The sequence below is a fragment of the Bos mutus genome, chromosome 21 (genome assembly GCF_027580195.1).
Source record: "Bos mutus isolate GX-2022 chromosome 21, NWIPB_WYAK_1.1, whole genome shotgun sequence".
Taxonomy (NCBI): Eukaryota; Metazoa; Chordata; class Mammalia; order Artiodactyla; family Bovidae; genus Bos; species Bos mutus.
The window spans coordinates 28,738,066-28,751,704 of NC_091637.1; the positions used below are offsets into that span (position 1 = coordinate 28,738,066).

The following is a 13,639-nucleotide window of genomic DNA, read 5'->3' on the forward strand; positions in this document are numbered from 1 at the left end:
GTATAGCACTATTCCCAGTAACACCAGGGTAGCTTACTACTGCAAAACCTATTTATCTAGTTCATTATATATTCCCATGATGCATTATATTAAGTAAAAAATGGAAAACAAATGAGAAAAAGATATTTTAATGACCTTCAATATCTCTCCTTGGTTTGAAAAACTGACTTAAAATTGTGACTGATACAATATGTATATTTTGGCCCCAGATCCATTCTCATGCTTGATGGAAGAAAACAGAAGCATGACCATTAAGGGCAGGGACCAGGCTAGGATATCAAGCATCATTATTACCATTGAGTGTTTCTACAGTGGTACTAGCTGAAAAATTTAGGAAGAAGCACGACGTATGAAAACTTGAAGGGAAGAGATAAAGTCACCTTTGATTGTAGTTAACATGATCCATATGGAAATGGAATTAGAAAATATTTCTTCTATTTTGGGCTTAGAAAAGGAAGAGGAACCAGAGATCTAATTGCCAACATTCACTGGATCATAGAGAAAGCAAGGGAATTCCAGAAAAACATCTACTGCTGTTTCATCAACCACTCAAAAGCCTTTGACTGTGTGGATCATAACAAACTGTGGAAAGCTCTTAAAGAGATGGGAATACCAGACCATTTCACCTGTCCCATGAGAAACCTGTATGTGGGTCAAGAAACAACAGTTAGAACCCTGTATGGAACAACTGATTGGTTCAAGATTGAGAAAGGAGTACAACAGGGCTGTCTGCTGTCACTCTGTTTGTTTAAACTATATATTGAGCACATCATGAGAAACTCATGTCGGGCCGGATGAGTTACAAGCTGGAATCAAGATAGGCAGAAGAAACATTAACAACCTCAGATAGGCAGATGATACTACTCTAATGGCAGAAAGTGAAGAGGAACTAAAGAGCCTCTCGATGAGGGTGAAGGAGGAGAGTGAAAGAGCCAGCTTAAAACTTAATATTAAAAACACTAAGATCATGGCATCGGCCCCATTGCTTCATGGCAAATAGAAGGGGAAAAGGTGAAAGTAGTGTCAGATTTTCTCTTCTGGGGCTCTAAAATCACTGCAGATGGTGACTGCAGCCATGAAATCAGATGATTGCTTCTTGGCAGGAAAGCTATGTCAAACTTAGACAGTGTGTTGAAAAGCAGAGACATTACTCTGCCAACAAATGTCCATATAGTCAGGGCTATGGTCTTCCCAGTGGTCATGTACCATTGTGAGAGCTGAACTGTGAAGAAGGCAGAGTGTCAAAGAATTGATGTCTTTGAACTGTGGTGCTGAAGAAGACTCCTGAAAGTCCCTTTAACAGCAAGGAGGTCAAACCAGTCTATCTTAAAGGAAATCAGCCCTGAATACTCATTGGAAGGATTGATGCTGAAGCTGAAGCTCTAGTATTTTGGTCATCTGATTCGAACAGCCAACTCACTGGAAAAGTCCCTGATGCTGGGAAAGATTGAAGACAGAAGCAGAAGAGAGAGTCAGAGAATGGCATCACCAATGCAGTGGACATGAACTTGGGCAAACTTTGGGAGATGGCGAGGGACAGGGAGGTTTGGTATGCTGCTATCCATTGGGTTGCAAAGAGTTGGACCCAACTGAGCAGCTGAACTGACTGACTGACAGCTTGATTATATCAGCAAAGACCTTACTTTCAAATAAAGTCTATTCTTGGGTACAATGTATCTTTGGGGGAGACACAGTTTAATCAGCAACAAATGCAGTAATAGATGTGTTAAAATATGTTAGATGCATGCTAGAGACAAGACATGCACATTTCAATGAGGATATTGTAAAGACACATATCTGAGGGGAAAAGTAAGGAGATGAGTGGGATATACAGCAGAATGCCATTTATGTAACTTAAAATATATGTGCACAATTAGGTCTACATGTTTTAAAAAAACCCATACAAGGGAAGAACACAAATTAAAATGGGAACACACATTAAAGCGGGCCTAAGGAATGGGGTTTGGAATGGGGATAAAAGTATTAAAAAAAAAAAGAAATGCTCTGCTCTAAGGCACTGACCTGAGCTATGATATTTTTGCACTTGAGGTCCAAAAAAATTAATAATCACATTAACATGTGAGAATAACAGCAAATACACATTTACCATTTCCTGTGTGTCACACGCTGTGCTAGCTCTGGCATATATATGTGTATGTGTGCGTTCAACTAATTAAATAGAAGACCACTCTCATGACTCTTAACTTTCCTTCTTACTTGACCCCTTAAATGGCCTTTTTAGAATGTTGCATTATTAAGCAATATAAATTTATAGAAATGTTAACAATTGAGGAGATTCAATGAAATCTCTGATGCAAATCTCTAAAAATCTTTTTAAGAAGAACACTGAGAGTGGTTCATTCTGTATTTGTCACTTTCTTAAAGTAGTATCTAATGTAACATAGGAAGGAACAACTCTGAATATTGAGTCTTCCTTTTGTTCTGCAAATTAATAAATTGTTCCTCATTTAATTTGTAGATCGACTCCCTTATCAAATCCCCTTGTACATGGATTGTATTTGTTCTTGGCCCTCTATTCTCAATGCTGAAAGCTTTATTTGATGTCAACTATCCTGGTCATTAAATGAATGATGACAGAATGGACTCCTTTAGAGGCCAAAGCTGCCTTAGGTGACAGAGATTTCAGCTTCCCAGCCCTGAATGTGTTTGAAGGCACAAAATAAGAATCACAAGATCATCAAGAAAGACATGAAGTAAGTGTGAATTTTCTTTAGTCCCATTTGACTTTCTCGGAGAAGAGAAGACCTGGCCCTTTCTATCTGTCCCCAGAGACAGACTGGAGCTTCTGTTCTGTTCTCAAAGTGCACTATGGATAATATGAAAATGTGTTTCTGGGGAACTTTCTCAGTAGCTGCAACTTTCTCAGCTGACCTGGTGCCATATTAATAAATGTTAAGCCCACAAAGTCCCCACAAGTCAATAAATAATGCAGGCTGAAATCACTAAATATTATGCCTCTGAGGGCCATTTCATTGAAATTCACTGATTCAACACTTTTCTGAGGAAGTTCTGCCTCATTCAGCATTCTTACTATGGAGTTGGCCAGCCTGAGTACCAAGGTCCTTAAAGGCTCTTCTTGCTGCTGTCACCCTTTCCCTGCGCACAAATGATGGGGATACAAAACTGGTTCTCAGAGAATTGCAATTTCATTGTGCCTCCAAAGGCTGGTTCATTTCTTCTCAGTTTCCAAGTCTGTAGAAGAAAATCAGATATGCTCACTCTGCCTGCCTAGCAGATTTTACTCCTCTCCACCCCAGCTATAAAGTTCAAAGCACAAATTGAAAAGCCTTGAAAAGGCTGACTCAAAGTCTTTCCTTTCTGTTAACAATCTCTCAGAGTATTATGTTTGGAAGACTCTGTTTTGTAACTGAGCTCTTATTCTGGAACTTCCAGAGCCAAACATTCAGAAATGATATGCTATTAATACATTTACTAACAACAAGAGTAAAAACATCTGCAACACTGTTGCTGAAATTTGGTCTCTGTAAAACAGTGCCGGATTAAATCTCAGAGACACAGTGTTGGGTGAAGTAGAAAGAAATAGCTTTATTATTTTGCCAGGTAAAGGGGACCACAAGGAATGCCCTCAAGACTATGTGCTTTGCCCTGGAGGAGGTAATGAGGAGTCTTACAGTAATGGTTCAAAGAGCAGTGCGTGATCAGCTCCTGGACATTCTTCTGATTGGTTGGTGGTGAGTACTGAGAGTCTGCATCACCCACCTCCTTGTTCCAGCTGGTCTGGGGTCTGTGTTCTTGTGGGCAGCAGTTAACTTCTTCCACCTGCTGAAGGTTTCAATATCTGCAAAACAGCTCAAAGGACATGGCTCACAATACTATCCATAGTCCGTGAGGAAGAACTAAGAAAGATCTTTGACTTAGTTTAATAGCTAACATGTTATTATCCTGTCTTTCTGCATTTTCTCACTCCTTTGATTAAATTTATTCCTTGACTAAAGTCCTGCTACAGATAAAAGACAGGTGAAGGATATGTGTGGGCATCTATTTTGGGGAGGCTTCATAGGGTCCTGCTCAATTACAACCCTTGTCACGTTCTCTTCTCCAAGGATAAAGGAGAATGCAGATTGAGGGATTGCTGAGAGAGGAGAGAAGACAAATCAGATGTACTCTGGTGGTGACTACCCGTGGAAAACAAAGGATGCTTTGGGAAAAGCATCTTTACTTTTCTCTTTCAAATTCCTACAATATCACGTGTCTTGCAGGTGCTGTGTGTCCATAGGTACAGAGATGCCTGGTGTCTGTCCTCCTCAGGTTGTCCTTGGTTCAAGGGTAAGGAGAGAGTTCTGGGCAGGTTTGTATACACCGGGCAGGTTTGATTCCCCATAATCCTGTATGTTCCTTCTACACCAGCAGTCAATTGTGATTTATAAGCATTCTTCTGAATGAACATCTGGTGACAAGGAAAGACTCCAAAATATCACAATTTAAAAACAAATGGGGGTCTAAGTAAAACCTGAACCTTTCTTTGTTAGTCATGAACTTTATGGCAGATCACTTAACCTTCTTAACCCTGCACTTCCTCACCCTTAAAATCATGCCAGTGATCCTTAAGATACTGTCAAAGAAGATAATAGGTATTTGCAAATAATCAAAATCATCAAGCAAAATGTAATCTACTCTTTCTTCCTCTCACTCTACACTATATTGTATGTTTCTTATAACTTCAGTTAGGCATGCTACAAGGGATAAGACTTCCTACAAGCCAATTCAAAGACTGCTTTTGGGTAGCAAATTTTATAGAAAATGATGTTAAATGGTTGCAGATGTGGATGCAAGGAGCAGCACAGCTGCCGAAGGCAGAGTAGAGTCTCTGTACAGTCCTGGGAACCCAGTCAGTATGGTCAACCCCTCTCAAAACTCATGGTCAGAGCAGGTTTGCAGCTGATGTCTAGAATATTTCTTTTTTAAGAATTTTACTGAGGTGAAGTTGATTTACAATGTTTGTTAATTTCTGCTGTACAGCAAAGTGATTCAGTTAAGGTGGCATCAGTGGTAAAGAACCTGCCTGCCGATGCAGGAGATATAAGAGATGTGAGTTCAATCCCTGAAGATACTCCAGGAAGATCCGCCAGGAAGATCCCCCGGAGAAGGTAATGGCTACCCACTCCAATTTTCTTGCTTGGAGAACGCCATGGACAGAGGAGCCTGGCGGGCCACTGTCCGTAGGGTTTCAAAGAGTCGGACACAACTGAAGCAAGTTACTATATACATGTGTGTGTACATGTATATGTGTCTGTATTCTTTTCATATTCTTTGCCATTATGGTTTATCACAAGATATGGAATATAGTTCCCTGTGGTATACAGTAGGACCTTGTTTTTTATCCATCATTTATATACTAGTTTGCATCAGCTAATCCCAACTTCCCACTCCACCCCTCCCCCACCCACCTCCAAGTTTGTTCTCTGTATCTGTGAGTCTGTTTCTGTTTTGTAGACATGTTCATTTGTGTCGTATTCTGGAAGAATTCTTAGTCCATTAATGTCTTTTGTAAAAATGCTAAGCCACTTATCCACAATGCTAATTTCTTCCTAGGATAAGGTTTATGCATTATGTCACACAAAAAGGTCTGTTCCAGATTAGGACTAGAACAAGCCTTTTTTAAAATAAACTTTTTGCAAAGAACATAAATCTCTGTTAGTAATTTGCTAAGAAATAAGGCTGCACTAGCCTTTTGTGTTTGCTCTTTGAGTCTTGTCAACTGAAAAATATGTACAACCTAAAAGTTGCATATTATATTTTATTTGAGGACATTACTGAAAACTACAGCCCAAGAAGGCAGCCTCTCAGATAGCTCTGAGGGACTGTTCCAAAGAGGTAAGGTAAGGGCTATATAGAAGTTGTTGGTGAAAAAAAAAAGCACACATACTGTAACACCCAAAGATTACTGCTAATCACACGCACACACACTAAACTAGACATCTCAAGTGAATGATTTTTGTGCTTTTCTATGTATGAGAATATGTAAGAGTCTGGATTCATTGAAACTGTTCCTTTGATATGCATCTTAACTATCCAGGGTCAGTATCCTGTTTTTATCCATCCTGAATTCTCAGATTCACCATGGGAGGGGGGCATCTGCAGTGGCTGATGGCTCCACAGCCACAACACTTTTTTTTTTTTTTTTTTACTGACATCTTCTCTTTGTCCACAGCCTGAAGAATGTCATCTTGCCTTAGTGCCACTTGATGGACACCAGTTGGCAGGCTGCAATCTAAGAAGAATCAAGTGAAATCAGGAGCTCCGTGTGCTAATCTGTAACACAGAACAGAATCTCCATTCCCTTGGATGGGACAGCAGGCCTTGGCAAGGATTACCCACCTCCCCCCCAACATGAGGCCCCTGCTTTTTGGTTCTCTGAACCCAAATCCAGATGAGACTGGCCATTTCTAGCTAAAGATCAAGCTACCCTAGGCATAGTTGAAGTAAGAGAACTGTGTTCATTGCTGGTTACATGTTTTCATTTCTATTTCTTTTTTTTTTTTCTCTTTTCTTGGGGGTTGTGAGAGACAAATTTTCGTGAGAGGAAAAAAATATAAACCTTGGCTTTGAAATACTGGCTTCTGTTATCCGGAGGAGCCTGGCGGGCTGTAGTCCATAGCATCAAAAAAAGTCAGACACGACTAAAGCAACTTAGCACAGCACAGCACAGCACATCCTTATGCTAGTTCTATGGGACCTGTTTCTTAATAAGATCACTGTACGAGTGCATGCTCAGTTGATCAGTGATATCTGACTCTTTGCAACCCTGTGGACTATAGCCGCCAGCTCCTCTGTCCATGGAACTTTCCAGGCAAGAATGCTGGAGTGGATTGCCATTTCCTACTCCGTGGGATCTTCCTGATTCAGGGATTGAAGCTGCGTCTCCTGCATTGGCAGGCAAACTCTTTACAGTGCATCACATTAGAAACCCAAGAAGATCATTATTTAAGAGTAAAGTTGCAGATCCTGGCTGGGTTTACAGGGGCCACTGAACTCAGCCTGAAAACTACTGAGCAAAATTATAAAAATTATCCAGAGGATAAGATGTTTTTCTACAACCAAGCCCCCAGACACTGAGATTCCCAGGCTAGCTGGAGATCAGCAATGAAGGCAGTACAGTCCCCCACCTGCCCCAGTGAGGATGTCTGAAAAGTCACTGCATCAGGCCGCAGCACTCTGACCTGGTCTATGGCCATGTGGTTACTCCTTACTGACTGACAAGAGTTCTGAGTTACTGAGCCCCAGACTAGCAGCCATATCCCAGCCTGACGCCCGAAATGTGTCAATTACTCATGCTTATCCTCAAGAGTTCCTACTCCTGGCTTTCAAGAGAGAAGATCCAGGGAACATTCATTTAATCACAGCGAGGAAACTTGTTAGTAGTTGTCACTAAATATTCATGTTGGTTTTCCTATAGATTTAATCTCTCTGACGCTCAGGTGTTCATATTTTTTTAGTTGTTGTTTTCTGTTACAATGAGTAGGTAGTTAAAGCTGTGTGTCTCAAACTATGTTTCTAAAGCATCAGAATGTTGTTTCCAGGTGAAAATCAACCCAGTATACACACGTACATTCCATGCACACATGTATATTCATATAAATGCATAGATGCACATGCATATTATGTACATTTCATATGTGGGGACAAGTAACCATATACACACACATCCTAAATGTATGCACATGTACATATTATACCACAAATACACATGTACATATACATATACAAAGGCACACCTGTGGTAGCTGAAGCTCAGTCTGCCTCCCTGTCTCCCAGTCTGGCCTTCATGGTAACACCTGGGCACCATCGTCTTTAGCTCCACGCAACTCTGCTTTAAAACCATCAAGTTTTAGCATTCTGAGAAATGGAGTATTTCTTGCAGTATCAGTAAACAAGGGTGTCACAGTCATCAGTGATTTTGGCCCTCCAAATGTGAATTTCTGAGCCCTAAGGACAACCAGGAAAGAGAACAATACCTGCGAGCCAGCAGCCATCAGTCTGCAGCCACTTTCTACGGTGAGCCCCGAAGAATTCAGGATGTAAAAATGCAGGATACTGACCCCAGATAGCTGAGATGCATATGAAAGGAATGATTTCAGTGAGCCCAGGCTCTTAAATCTTCCCATACATAGAAAAGCGCTCAATTCCTAAAATTGAGATAATCTGGTTTTAATTCACAAAAATACTTTCAATGTTCAGACTACTTCGCCTTTGTTGCAAATTCTATATAACCTGACTCCTTCCCCTGCCTCCTGGGACAAATTCTCTCAGCATTACTTGAGATGCTATCTCCTAGGCTCGAAGTTCTAAAAATATCAAACAAGACATAATTCTAAACTTTTAGATTGTGACTGTTTTTTAAATCAACAATTCAAAGTCCTGTTCCCACCAACCAGCTTGTTGGCAAATCTGAAAATGTAGACCTTTGCATGAGTCACTGCTGCCTGAGGCCAATCTCTCTTGAAGGAAATGAGATCATTCATCTAATTTGAGGGGTTAAATTTGGCAAAAAGCAAACTTCCTTTAAGAACCAGGACAGTTCAGTGAGTCTGAAAGTTGGACATCCCAAACCCTTAGTTAGGACCCTTAGATCTCCCAGAATATCTTTGGTGTGGATGGTTTCTGCTTAAAGCAAATTTCTGTCAAAAAATGAAGTAGAGTTTTCCATGCTTTGTGACTTGGGCAAATTGCTTAACCTTCATAAGCTTCCGTTTCCTTATAAGTAAAATGAAAATAATTATAACACCTATTTCATGAGGTTTGGGTTAGGATTATAAAATAATCTAGAGAGAGAACTCTGCACATTGTTGGGAGCATCATCAACACTTGCTGTGTGTGAACGTCTTTACAATCATTGTTCCTGTAATTGTATAATAATAGTGCTCAGTGCCAACAAGAATGCATCAGGCAACAACAAAAATATTTTTGGTGAAGTGTAAATATGACTTGATGACCTATAAACTTTAATGGGCAAAGGAGAAAAAAGGAAGAATTTCAAGCCAGGTGGAAATCTTAAGAGATACGGAATTAGGGGTGATGAAACTGTAGACTGATGAAAAAGCACAACTTAAAAATTGAGAATTATAATTATGTTTTATTTGATGAACAGAACTAAGGACTTAAGTCCAGAACACAGCCTTTCAGATAACTCTAAGGGACTGCTCTGAAGCGGTAAGGGAGGAGCCAGGATATTTTTTAGTTTTTGCAGCTGAGACCAGGTAATCAGAACATCAAAGCATTACTGTTAATTAAAGAAAGCTAGATATGTCAAGCTAGATTAGCACTTTTCTGTGCTTGGGAAGATGCAAGAGTCTGGGCTCACTGAAATCATTACTTTGATATGCCCCTCAGCTATCTGGGGCCGGTATCCTGTGTTTCCCATCCTGAATCTCCTCAAGGTGCTTCTTGGGGGGTGGCTGCAGTGTCTGATGGATTGATGATGATCATTCAGTTTCCATCTTGAGTTCCCTCAGGACACACCATCCAGAAGGGTGTAATGTGATGGCTTGATGGCTACGATATGGCAGGCAGCATCTTTTTCATTGATCATACAATGAATGGAGAGGAATTAAGCACGCATACATGCCTAATGTTGTAGGCACAGGTTCCGAGAAACAAACTCACTCAGAAGGACAATGCAGATAGTGGAGTGCAGTTTATTACACCAGCAGGCCCAAGGCAGAGTCTCCTCTTAGCCAAGGACCCCGATCAGTTTTTGTGAAAACTTTCTATACCCTAAGAGTATGTGCACAAACCCGCCTCCTCAAATTCCCTGAAACTAGTCTGAACAAAGGAAAAAAAAGATACAATCAAAGCTAACCCGTGATTCATATGCCTTAAGCCTAGGTAGTTGACAGTGGACAATTATCAATAGGCCTGTGGTCATACCCCAATAAGCATAATAGAATGTATGATTCTATTCAGTTACACAGATAATTAGGGTATTCTTTTAGGCTTCGGAGAGTCTAGGTACAAGCCCTAGGGCTCTTCCTTAGGGGGCCTGGTTTTCCAGTTGGTGTGTCATTTCCATAGATACTGGGCATATAGCTCAAAGTCCACAGTCCGGCCCAAGATGGAGTCCTGCTTTTAAGATAGAGCCTGTTCTATTTCCTCCTTCAGTAATGGGATAGAGCCCAGTGAGGATATCACAGGAGGGAAGGTACATGAGCAGAGCATTTTAGAAATTGATGTGTTTCTGGATAAGTGGGAGCTAGTGTAGGGGAGGAAAGAAATGACTAAGATCAAAGCCCTGATGATCACTGAATTCACAGGACTGGAGGAGTTCATGCAATGGGAAGGTGAGAGCCTGTAATTGTGATCAGCAAAAAGATGAAAGGGGATTTGGGGAGCTTATTTTTTGGGAACACATGGAGGGATGAGAAGGTGCAGAGCTGGTTCTATTCCTCTGACAGAATGTGGAGCCCTATCTCTGAGTGAGACTAGAACTCCACAGCTGACCTTGGGATTGAGTGAGTTGAGAGCAGGGGTGTCATCTGGCCACCTGCAATGGGAGCGCAAGTGACCCAGTGGACTCAGTGGAAGTGGCAGAGATTCCATCCTTGGGTCCCTGTTCGGTGGTGATGTAGGTCACTTTCATGCTGAACATATGCCACATTCTCATACTGAAAATTTATACACTGCCATCCAAAAGTTTAAATGGACACACGCACACACCCATAAGGAAGAAAATAAGTTAAGCTGTTATTGTCAACTGATGATGGGATCATAGCTGATATTTATCTCAACCATTCATGGTTTTTCTCCCAGTCCACAGGTGACCCAAACTTTAATTACTGAAGGGTCTGAGTCCTTAGCTGGCTTGCCGTTATGGGATTGCTACTGTTGTTTGTATTCATTTCCAAGGGCTTCTGGAACAAATAAGAAAGGATGCTACAAACAAACAAACAAACAAAAATCCAGATGGAATCATCTGGGAACAAAATGGTGATGAATCTGACCTTCAACAGCCCCTGAGTCTCATTATACACTGATTTGACTACATTAGCATATTAAATGACATAGCATCCAGTGGCCAAGACTGGACATTAGAAGCAAAAAACAATGAAAAGGGGGTGGCCCCCTATTCCCTTGATAAAAACCCTGCCACTTCCTTGGTAGACTAATGCATATGCCTCCCATAATTACCTTCACTCTTCCTGCCTTTGGGCTTCCCTTGTGGCTCAGCAGTAAAGAATCCTCCTGCAATGAAGGAGACGTGGGTTTGATCCTTCGGTTGGGAAGATCCCTTGGAGAAAAAACTGGCAACCCACTCCAGTATTCTTGCCTGGGAAATCCCATGCAGAGAGGAGTCTGGCACACTACAGTCTATGGGGTCACAAAAGAGTTAGACATGGCTTAGTGACCAAAGAACAACAACTCTTGCCTTTGTCTTTATCCTTTAAAATTAAACACATTTCCCCATGTGGGGTGAGAAGTTGATCTGTGAACTTAGTTCCTTCTCCATTCTCTGGCCACTGAATAAAGCTTGAGCTGTGCCCATCTCAAATTAAAAGACGCTTACCCCTTGGAAGGAAAGTTATGACCAACCTAGACAGCATATTAAAAAGCAGAGACATTACTTTGTCAACAAAAGTCCGTCTAGTCAGGGCTATGGTTTTTCCAGTGGTCATGTATGGATGTGAGAGTTGGACTATAAAGAAAGCTGAGTGCAGAAGAATTGATGCTTTTGAACTGTGGTGTTGGAGAAGACTTTTGAGAGTCCCTTGGACTGCAAGGAGATCCAATCAGTCCATACTGAAGGAGATCAGCCCTGGGATTTCTTTGGAAGGAATGATGCTAAAGCTGAAACTCCAGTACTTTGGCCACCTCATGCCAAGAGTTGACTCATTTGAAAAGACCCTGATGCTGGGAAAGATTGAGGGCAGGAGGAGAAGGGGACAACAGAGGATGAGTTGGATGGCATCACTGGCTCAATGGACATGGATTTGGGTAAACTCCGGGTAAACTCCGGGAGTTGGTGATGGACAGGGAGGCCTGGCATGCTGCAGTTCATGGGGTTGCAAAGAGTAGGACACGACTGAATGACTGAACTGAACTGAACTGTGCCCATCTCAGCTTCAGTTTCGTTATTCACCAACTCAAACTCGAATGGGAAAAGAGCCTTCCCCCACCAAGGCAGAGAACCTCAGCTGAGCTAGAGCTCAAACAGGGTCCACACAACTTAATTCATAACACTAGCTTCTGATAGTAGCTGGAAACCTTGTCACTACTTGTTTTGGTCCTACATAACTCCGATCTCTGCCTCTGTTGTCAGATGGCATTCTTCCTCTGTGTGTTTGTGTGTCTCTTCTCCACTTTCCTAAGGGTACCTGTCATATTGGAGGTCATATTGGGTGGCCACTCTAATTTGATATGACCACCTGTTATCATGGTTACATCTGCAAAGACCCTATTTCCAAATAAGATCATATCCACAGACACCAGAGTTTGGGACTTAAACATCTTTTGGGGTGGACACAATTTAACTCATAAAATTATCCACTAATATTTCCTATTAGACATGAAAGGGGCGTGGGAGAGGTACCCCAGCTCTTTCTCCAGGTACATCTTTCCTACCTTCTTTGTGTAGCAGAAACTCAGTTTCTCTTTAGTAATCCGAATCATTTACCTTGATTGGGACAGTAACCCTCCTCTTTATAGTAGAATAAAGAGCCCTATGTGACAGGATACAGCCTCCGTTTTCAATCCAACTGATACACCATTGTTTTCTCTGGCAGAAGCATCCCTCTCCTTGGAACTGTGATGTCCAGACCAGCAAAGTACACAGTTCTAAGGATGGGAAGCAAAAATTCTGCAGAAGAGATATTAGACATACTAGTGAGAAAAATCATTTCCACTTAGCTTTGATTTCCAGACTCTTGTATTCTCATGATTGCTGGCTGGTTCAAGTGGACCACGTCCAGGGTGCTACCTCTCAATGGGTACCATAATGGAGCTTTCTCAGGCCACCCTACCATCATATCAGGACAACCCCTTCTGGGTGACATGGCATGTAGTAGGATATATTAATTTCATGAGCCTATTATGCTATTCCTTTGATTGTAAAGTGAGTGCTTTGATCAGAAGTACTGTTTGAAATAACATGATAGCAACGGTGGATTCTAAACAAAGTAAAAAGCTAAATGTCCGGCTCAAGTTTTTACCTACTTGGAGGGTATCTCTTGCTATGTTCTTTAAGGCTTCCCTTGAGGGAGGATGTAGTGATTGGTGCCAGCATCTCAGGCAGAACCATCTGTGAACCAGGCTGTCATAAGGAATTCCCCATGAGGTCCTATGTGTAAATTGTGGTTTGGGGAGTGGGAGATGGAGAAGTAGAAGATGTCATCAGAGTCTGAGCCACCTGTTTGTGAAACCAATTTGTGCCTCCTGAACTAGCAAACCTCTTCTCTTACAAACTACTACCACCCTGTGGCTCCATGTGTCAGGGCACAACCAATTCATGGGGATCAGTTTCTATTACAGGGTCACTGAGTCCTCATTCTGCTACAAAGTTAAATTTCATAGCAAGAGTTTATCCTTAAATAACAATTGTATGCAACAGGTAACATGGCTTTGCTCACCAAACTTAGATTTTTACATTGTAATTTTCTTATTTGAA

At 41.4% G+C, this 13,639-nt stretch overlaps 1 long non-coding RNA gene across 1 annotated transcript; it reads left to right on the forward strand.

Moving 5' to 3' along the window:
• Positions 1-3,533: 3,533 nt before the first annotated feature.
• On the forward strand, positions 3,534-6,573 carry LOC138984425 (uncharacterized). The gene is made up of 4 exons (XR_011461700.1): positions 3,534-3,713; positions 4,242-4,308; positions 5,002-5,129; positions 6,194-6,573. It is a non-coding gene; the product is annotated as an uncharacterized lncRNA (long non-coding RNA).
• The last annotated feature ends 7,066 nt before the right edge of the window (positions 6,574-13,639 follow it).